Below are 8135 nucleotides of genomic sequence, written 5' to 3'. Positions count from 1 at the left end.
AAGCAAATGTAACATTCTTTTTTAAGGGGCATACTTATCACATCCTGCATTTTTAACATGGTTCTAATGTGATAATAGCAACTACATTTCCAAAAGAAATATGTTTGCTCTGATAATAGCCCATCCTGTTGAAGAGCTGGAAGTAAAATAAAGTGATAGCTACCAGCCAGCCTGATGCGTGGGTCGATGGGGAGGGAACCAGAGGACCCCACTCCTAAAAATATTCACTGCAATAGTCCATAGGCTACTATGGGCTAATGCCATCTGAAAATGTTATATGCCTCTGCCTGTCAATCAGGCAGAGGCATACGGGGGCCTGTGTGAGATCTCGCAGGACCTGTTCAGCACATGGACAGAATGGGTCCTTCACATGCACAGATTCCCGATAAACGGGAACCTGTGATCAGCAGTGCACTTGGGTGTGCTGCTGAATCAGGCCCTATATATTTTATTTATGTCCTGCAGTCAAAAACAGTTTATACTGTTTTTTGATTCAGAGATGAACGCAGTTGCAGCCATGACTGTGTCTTTTGCCGCAGCCGTGAGAGTGCCTATATGCTAATGCCGCAGCAGATGTCCTTCCTACACAGCTACTCTGCTTACTGCGCTAATCCAGCGCTGTGCATATTAAGATGCATCGTCAGTCGCACCATCAAAGAACGCACCAGCTTTATGGAGGCGCAGAATCTTTGTCTGAACACAGAGCACCTGTGTCAGTGCAACTGTGTCCTTAGATGCTGATGGAGACATGCTCACAACACACTCAAGTCTTGCTAGTCACACCAATTATCTCCCAGGAATGCCCACTGAAATCCCCAGCTCTTGCAAATAAATTCGCAAGCGCAGTGCGACTCAGATGCATGCACAGACTGAGAACATTGGTCACTTGCATCCGATATCGACACTGCATTCTAGGGGTGTTCAATGGCCACTTTCCATTTTTTGGTTTTGGGTTCTGGGTTTTGTGTTTTGGATCTGTATTTTTTTGGAAAAAGCATAAAAACAGCTAAAATCACAGAATTTGTGGGTTTTTCTGCTCCTATGCTATTATTAACCTCAATAACATTAATTTCCACTAATTTCCAGTCTATTCTGAACATCTCACACCACACAATAGTGTTTTTATGTCCAAAAGGTTGCACCGAGGTAGCTAGATGACTGTGCTAAGCGACACAAGTGGGCGGCACAAATACGTGGCCCATCTAGGAGTGACACTGCAGTGGCAGACAGGATGGCAGTTTGAAAAACTAGGCCCCAAACAGTACAAAATTCATCCTCCTCATCCACCGATTCTTCACCCTCTTCAGTGCTGTGTACATCCTCATCCTCACAGAGTATTAATTCGTCCCCACTGAAATCCACCACCACAGGTCCCTCTGTACGTTCTGGAGGCTGGTCTCCCTGGAAGAGTTGATAATTCATTTTTTTGAAAATCATCTTCTCCACATTTTGTGGAAGCAACCTCCTACGCCTTTCGCTGACAAAGTTCCCGGCTGCACTAAACACTCTTTCGGAGTACACACTAGAGGGGGGGGCAACTCAGGTAAAATAGAGCCAGTTTGTACAGGGGCCTCTAAATTGCCTCTATTTCCTGCCAGTACAGATATGGACTGTCTGACATCCCTACTTGAATGCTGTCACCAATGTAATCCTCCACCATTCTGTCAGTGGTGACAGTATCATATGCAGTGACAGTAGACATGTCAGAAATTGTTGGCATGTCCTTCAGTCCAGACCAGATGTCCAAACCAGCCCTTGACTTATGACACAGGCGCACGCTTGGCGCTGCTGCTGTGCTGATGCACGTGCGGCTACTGCACATACATTTTGCACACAAACACAGAAAATAAAGAATTGTTTATTTTTTGTGGAGTGCACATTGGGGTTACACCACCCTTTAACAGACTTATGGGACACAGGCGCATGCTCCTTTGTTGATGCACGTACAGTGCACACAATTCACAAACACAAAAGAAAATGTTTTATTTTTGTTGTAGTGCACTTTGGGGGTTACACCACCCTTTAACAGACAGACGCACGCTTGTCGCTGCTGCGTTGAGGATTCATGTGCGGCTACTGCGCATACATTTCACACACAAACACAGAAAAAAAGAAGATTATTTTATTTTTTTGGAGCGCACTTTGGGGGTTACACCACCCTTTAACAGACAGACGCACGCTTGGCGCTGCTGCTTTGAGGATGCACGTACAGTGCACACAATTCACAAACACAGAAGAAAATGATTTTTTTTTTGTTGGAGTGCACTTTGGGAGCTTACACCACCCTTTAACGTACAAGCCAGCCGGCCCTTTACTAATGGGACACAGGCACACGCTTGGCGCTGCTCCTTTGTTGACGCACGTGCAGCCACAGTGCACACAATTCACAAACACAGAAAATTATTTTTTATTTTGTTTGGAGTGCACTTTGGGGGTTACACCACCCTGTAATGGACAAGCCAGCCTGCCCTTTACTTATTGGACACAGGCGCACGCTTTGTGCTGCTCCTTTGTTGAAGCACGTGCAGCCACAGTGCACCCAATTCACAAACACAGAAAATTATATTTTATTTTGTCTGGAGTGCACTTTGGGGGTTACAGCACCCTTTAACGGTCAAGCCAGCCGGCCCTTGATTTATGACACAGGCGCACACTCGGCGCTTCTTTGTTGATGCACATGCGGCTACTGCGCACACAGGGCCTAATTTAGACCCACTCGCGAGCGCTCGCAAGCTGGTCAATGTTGGCCAAGTGCGCATGCACACGACGTAGGCAGCTCTGTCGTGCGCATGCGCATGACAGAGGCAGCTCTGTCATGCGCATGCGTGAGACCCGAGTAACGATGGCCAAGCCATCGTTATGGGTCTCGCACCAAAGGGGGCATGCTGTCGATGGTGATTGACAGCATGCCCCCTTTGGTGGGCGTGCCAGGGGCGTGGCTGCCCAGATGGAGGCGTTCCCATGGGAACGCCTACTGTCTGGGGCCGGCCCCACTGACATCACAAGTGATGTCAGTGGGAGTGCTTTTGGCTCTGATAGAGCCAAAAGCACTCCAGGGCTTGCGGCAATGAGACCCTACCGCAAGGGTCTCATCGCAAGCCCGATGGTCGCGATGGTCTTGACCATTGTGACCATCATTTTGGCCGCTCGCTGTAGCTGTGGGTGGTCATCCACAGCTATGCGAGCAGCCAGGAGGCCGCTCTTAAATTCAGAGGGATGGCCCTGATTCAGAGCGAGCACTCTGTCAGAGCATCCGGCTCTGAATCAGGGCCACAATTCACAAACACAGTAAAAAAAAATAATTTTTTTTTGGAGTGCACTTTTAGGGAGCACCCCTGATGCACAGATTACCCCCTGGACAACACTACAGGATCCCTCTAGGACTACATCCTTTATGGGACACTGCACAACCAGCCCAACCAGCCCCTATGACAGCAGCACAACACAGCCCAGCCAGCCCCTATGGACAACAGCATCACAACACTGCCCAGTCAGCCCCTATGGACTGAGTGGACATAGCCCCTATGGACAACAGCAGCACAACACAGCCCAGCCAGCCCTAGCTCCCACCCTCCCTCTTCACTGTAGACAGCTGGAGTGAGAAATGGCGCTGACGCGGGTACCTTTTATAGAATCCAAAAGCCGCGAGATCCGGAAGGCGGGATGATGACATTTTGCCTCGATTTCAGATCCGAGTCAGGCGGGAAAAGTCGAGCCTGTCTCGGATACGACTCGGATTGGGGGGGCTCAGGGGGGTTCGGATTTCAGAAATCCGAACTCGCTCATCCCTATTGCATTCATCGCTGGTTCAGGCCCAGTGTTGCAGTGTATTAATGAGAAATATCAGATTTAAATCTATCTAAAACGCTCAATGGGAAATGAAGAAAAGCAAATTCTAATGTCAACAGAGGGAATACTTTTCTGAAATTAGGACAGAACGATGAAACATAAACTTATCTCAATGTTTTATCAAACATGATTAGTTGAGAAAATATATTAATTTGTATTAGCAGATAAATACATTTAAACTCTAATGACATACAGTTCCTTTCAATAAGATTACTGATTAATTTTATCTTTATCATTAGCAGGTTTGCAAATTATCTTTCTGTTTTCACCAAAATGTTTAACTCTTCCAGTGCCACACTAATTATAATGGTCTTCATTAACTTTTATTATTTGTCATAATTTTTATGCTCTGCAATTGTGAGCATAAGAGACAGGTAGAGACAGGTCATGAGAGGATAGCAGACAGGTAGAGATAGGTCATGTGAGCATAGCAGACAGGTCATGTGAGCATGGCAGACAGGTTCAGACAAGTCATGTGAGCATAGCAGACAGGTGGAGACAAGTCATGTGAGCATAGCAGACAGGTAGAGACAGGTCATGTAAGCATAGCAGACAGGTAGAGACAAGTCATGTGATCATAGCAGACAGGTAAAGACAAGTCATGTGAGCATAGCAGACAGGTCATGTGAGCATAGCAGACAGGTAGAGACAGGTCATGTGAGCATAGCAGACGGGTAGAGACAAGTCACATGAGCATAGCAGACAGGTCATGTGAGCAGAGCAGACAGGTAGAGACAAATCATGTGAGCATAGCAGACAGGTAGAGACAGGGCATGTGAGCAGAGCAGACAGGTAGAGATAGGTCATGTGAGCATAGCAGACAGGTCATGTGAGCATAGCAGACAGGTAGAGACAGGTCATGTGAGCATAGCAGACAGGTGGAGACAGGTCATGTGAGCAGAGGAGACAGATAGAAACTGCATACCTGAGTCAACATTGCTGTGCCCATGAACCTTAGGAATGGAATGAGAGCACTCTTGGACAGAGTGACCCACCATAATAAAGCACCACCAGACAAGGTAAGCATGACTAAGTCCAGAAGATTTTTGTAAAAACAATTAATTTAATATTCTGCCTATAACAGTTATAAATAGCAAACAATGGAGAATTTGGTCTTATCATAAAATGTGAAATATATGGCTGGTATTTAACTGTTCTGTCCAATAATTTAGAGAATCTCTACAGCCATCTCCATTTCTCAGGGGTCCCCGCCTTGTATCCAACTTTAAATGAGGATAATAGGAGTAATTGGCGCTGAGTATATGAGAATGTTAGTATAGTCGGTTTATTATTCTTAATTTTATTTGCAGTAAAAATTCTCAGAAATATAAGATACAACATGAAATGTGCCATACCAGTCATGTCTGACTGTTTAAACTAGGGGTGTGCACCGGCCACTTTTCGTGTTTTGTGTTTTGGTTTTGGATCTGGATCTTTCTTTGTGTTTTGGATCTGGATTGGTTTTGCCAAAACCACCCTTCCGTGTTTTGGGTTCTGGGTTTTGTGTTTTGGATCTGTATTTTTTTGAAAAAAAGCATAAAAACAGCTAAAATCACAGAATTTGTAGGTTTTTCTGCTCCTATGCTATTATTAACCTCAATAACCTTAATTTCCACTCATTTCCAGTCTATTCTGAACACCTCACACCTCACAATAGTGTTTTTATGTCCAAAAGGTTGCACCGAGGTAGCTGGATGATTATGCTAAGCGACACGAGTGGGCGGCACAAACACGTGACCCATCTAGGAGTGACACTGCAGTGGCAGGCAGGATGGCAGTTAGAAAAACTAGGCCCCAAACTGTACATAATGCAAAGAAAAAAAGAGGTGCAAGATGGAATTGTCCTTGGGCCCTCCCACCCACCCTTATGTTGTATAAACAGGACATGCACACTTTAACAAATCAATCATTTCAGCGCCAGGGTCTGCCACACAACTGTGGCTGAAATGATTGGTTCGTTTGGGCCCCCACAAAACAAGCTGGCAATTAATGTGTCCCTGCACAAACTGGCTCTACGGAGGCAAGATGTCATCCTCATCCTCCTCATCCACCGATTCCTCACCCTCTTCAGTGTGTACATCCTCATCCTCACAAAGTATTAACTCGTCCCCACTTGAATCCACCACCACAGGTCCCTCTGTACCTTCTGGAGGCTGGTCTCCCTGGAAGAGCTGATAATTCATTTTGATGAACATCATCTTCTCCACATTCTGTGGAAGCAACCTCCTACGCCTTTCGCTGACAAGGTTCCCGGCTGCACTAAACACTCTTTCGGAGTACACACTGGAGGGGGGGCAACTCAGGTAAAATAGAGCCAGTTTGTACAGGGGCCTCCAAATTGCCTCTTTTTCCTGCCAGTACAGGTATGGACTGTCTGACATGCCTACTTGGATGCTGTCACCGATGTAATCCTCCACCATTCTGTCAATGGTGACAGTATCATATGCAGTGACAGTAGACATGTCAGAAATTGTTGCCAGGTCCTTCAGTCCGGACCAGATGTCCAAACTTGGTCCTGCCTGCCCTGCATCACCGCCAGCGGGTTGCTTAGGATACCTAAGTTTTTTCCTGGCAGCCCCAGTTGCGGGAGAAAATGAAGAAGGAGCCGTTGACGTGTCACGTTCCGCTTCAGCTGACAGTGTGTTCACCAGCAGGTCTTTGCACCTCTGCAGGCTTGTGTCGGCCGGAAAGAGAGACACCACATAGGCTTTAAACCTAGGATCGAGCACGGTGGCCAAAATGTAGTGGTCTGATTTCAACAGATTGACCACCCTGGAATCCTGGCAAAGCGAATGAAGGGCTTCATCCAAAGTCCCACATGCCGAGCGGAATCGCTCCATCTTAGCTCCTCCTTCACTTTCTCCAGCTGCTTCTGCAAAAGCCTGATGAGGGGAATGACCTGACTCAAGCTGGCAGTGTCTGAACTGACTTCACGTGTGGCAAGTTCGAAGGGCTGAAGAACCTTGCACAACACGGAAATCATTCTCCACTGCGCTTGAGTCAGGTGCATACCCCCTCCTTTGCCTATGTCATAGGTGGATGTATAGGCTTGTATGGCCTTTTGCTGCTCCTCCATCCTCTGAAGCATATAGAGGGTTGAGTTCCACCGCGTCACAACCTCTTGCTTCAGGTGATGGCGGGGCAGGTTCAAGAGTGTTTGCTGGTGCTCCAGTCTTCGGCACGCAGTCGCTGAATGGCGAAAGTGGCCAGAAATTTTTCGGGCCACCCAAAGCGTCTCCTGCACGCCCCTGTCGCTTTTCAGAAAATTCTGCACCACCAAGTTTATTGTGTGAGCAAAACATGGGACGTGCTGGAATTTGCCCAGATGTAATGCCCGCACAATATTGGTGGCGTTGTCAGATATCACAAATCCCCAGGAAAGTCTAAGTGGGGTAAGCCACTGGGCGATGATTTCCCTCAGTTTCTCTAAGAGGTTGTCGGCGGTGTGCCTCTTACTGAAACCGGTGATACACAGCGTAGCCTGCCTTGTAACGAGCTGGCGTTTCTGAGATGCTGCTACTGGTGACGCTGCTGCTGTTGCTGCGTAAGGTGATACATCTACCCAGTGGGCTGTCACAGTCATATAGTCCTTAGTCTGCCCTGTTCCACTTGTCCACATGTCCGTGGTTAAGTGGACATTGTGTACAACGGCATTTTTCAGGACACTGAGGACACTTTTTCTGACGTTTCTGTACAGTCTCGGTATCGCCTGCCTAGTGAAGTGGAATCTAGACGGGATTTGGAACCGGGGACACACTACCTCCATCAATTGTCTAAATCCCACTGCACTAATGGCGGATACCGGACGCACGTCTAACACCAACATAGCAGTCAAGGCCTCAGTTATACGTTTTGCTTCAGGATGACTGCTGTCGTACTTCATCCTCCTCGCTAAGGACTGTTGGAGGGTCAATTGTTTAGTAAAAGTAGTGGTGTTCCTACTTCCTCTCTGGGATGATGAACGACTCCCAGCAGCAGCAGCAACAGCAGCAGCGGCAGCAGTAGGCGTAGCAATGCAGGATCCTCCGGAGGAATCCCGGATAGGAGAGTCAGTCATGCCAGTGATATGGCCTGCAGGACTACTTCCGATCCTGACTAAGGAGGAAATTGACGAGGAGGGAGTTGACGGTGTGGTTTGCAGGCGCTTGGATACAACAGGACAACGGGATTTAGGTGTCCCTGGACTGCTTACGGTCTGAGCCAAAGTTTCTGAACTTGACAGTAACTTTTTATGAACGCGCTGCAGGTGCCGTATAAGGGAGGATGTTCCTAGGTGGTTGACGTCC

Source organism: Taudactylus pleione, unplaced genomic scaffold (assembly GCF_031769625.1).
Source record: "Taudactylus pleione unplaced genomic scaffold, aTauple2 ptg000127l, whole genome shotgun sequence".
Classification (NCBI taxonomy): Eukaryota; Metazoa; Chordata; class Amphibia; order Anura; family Myobatrachidae; genus Taudactylus; species Taudactylus pleione.
Note: the sequence above shows the minus strand (reverse complement) of the source record.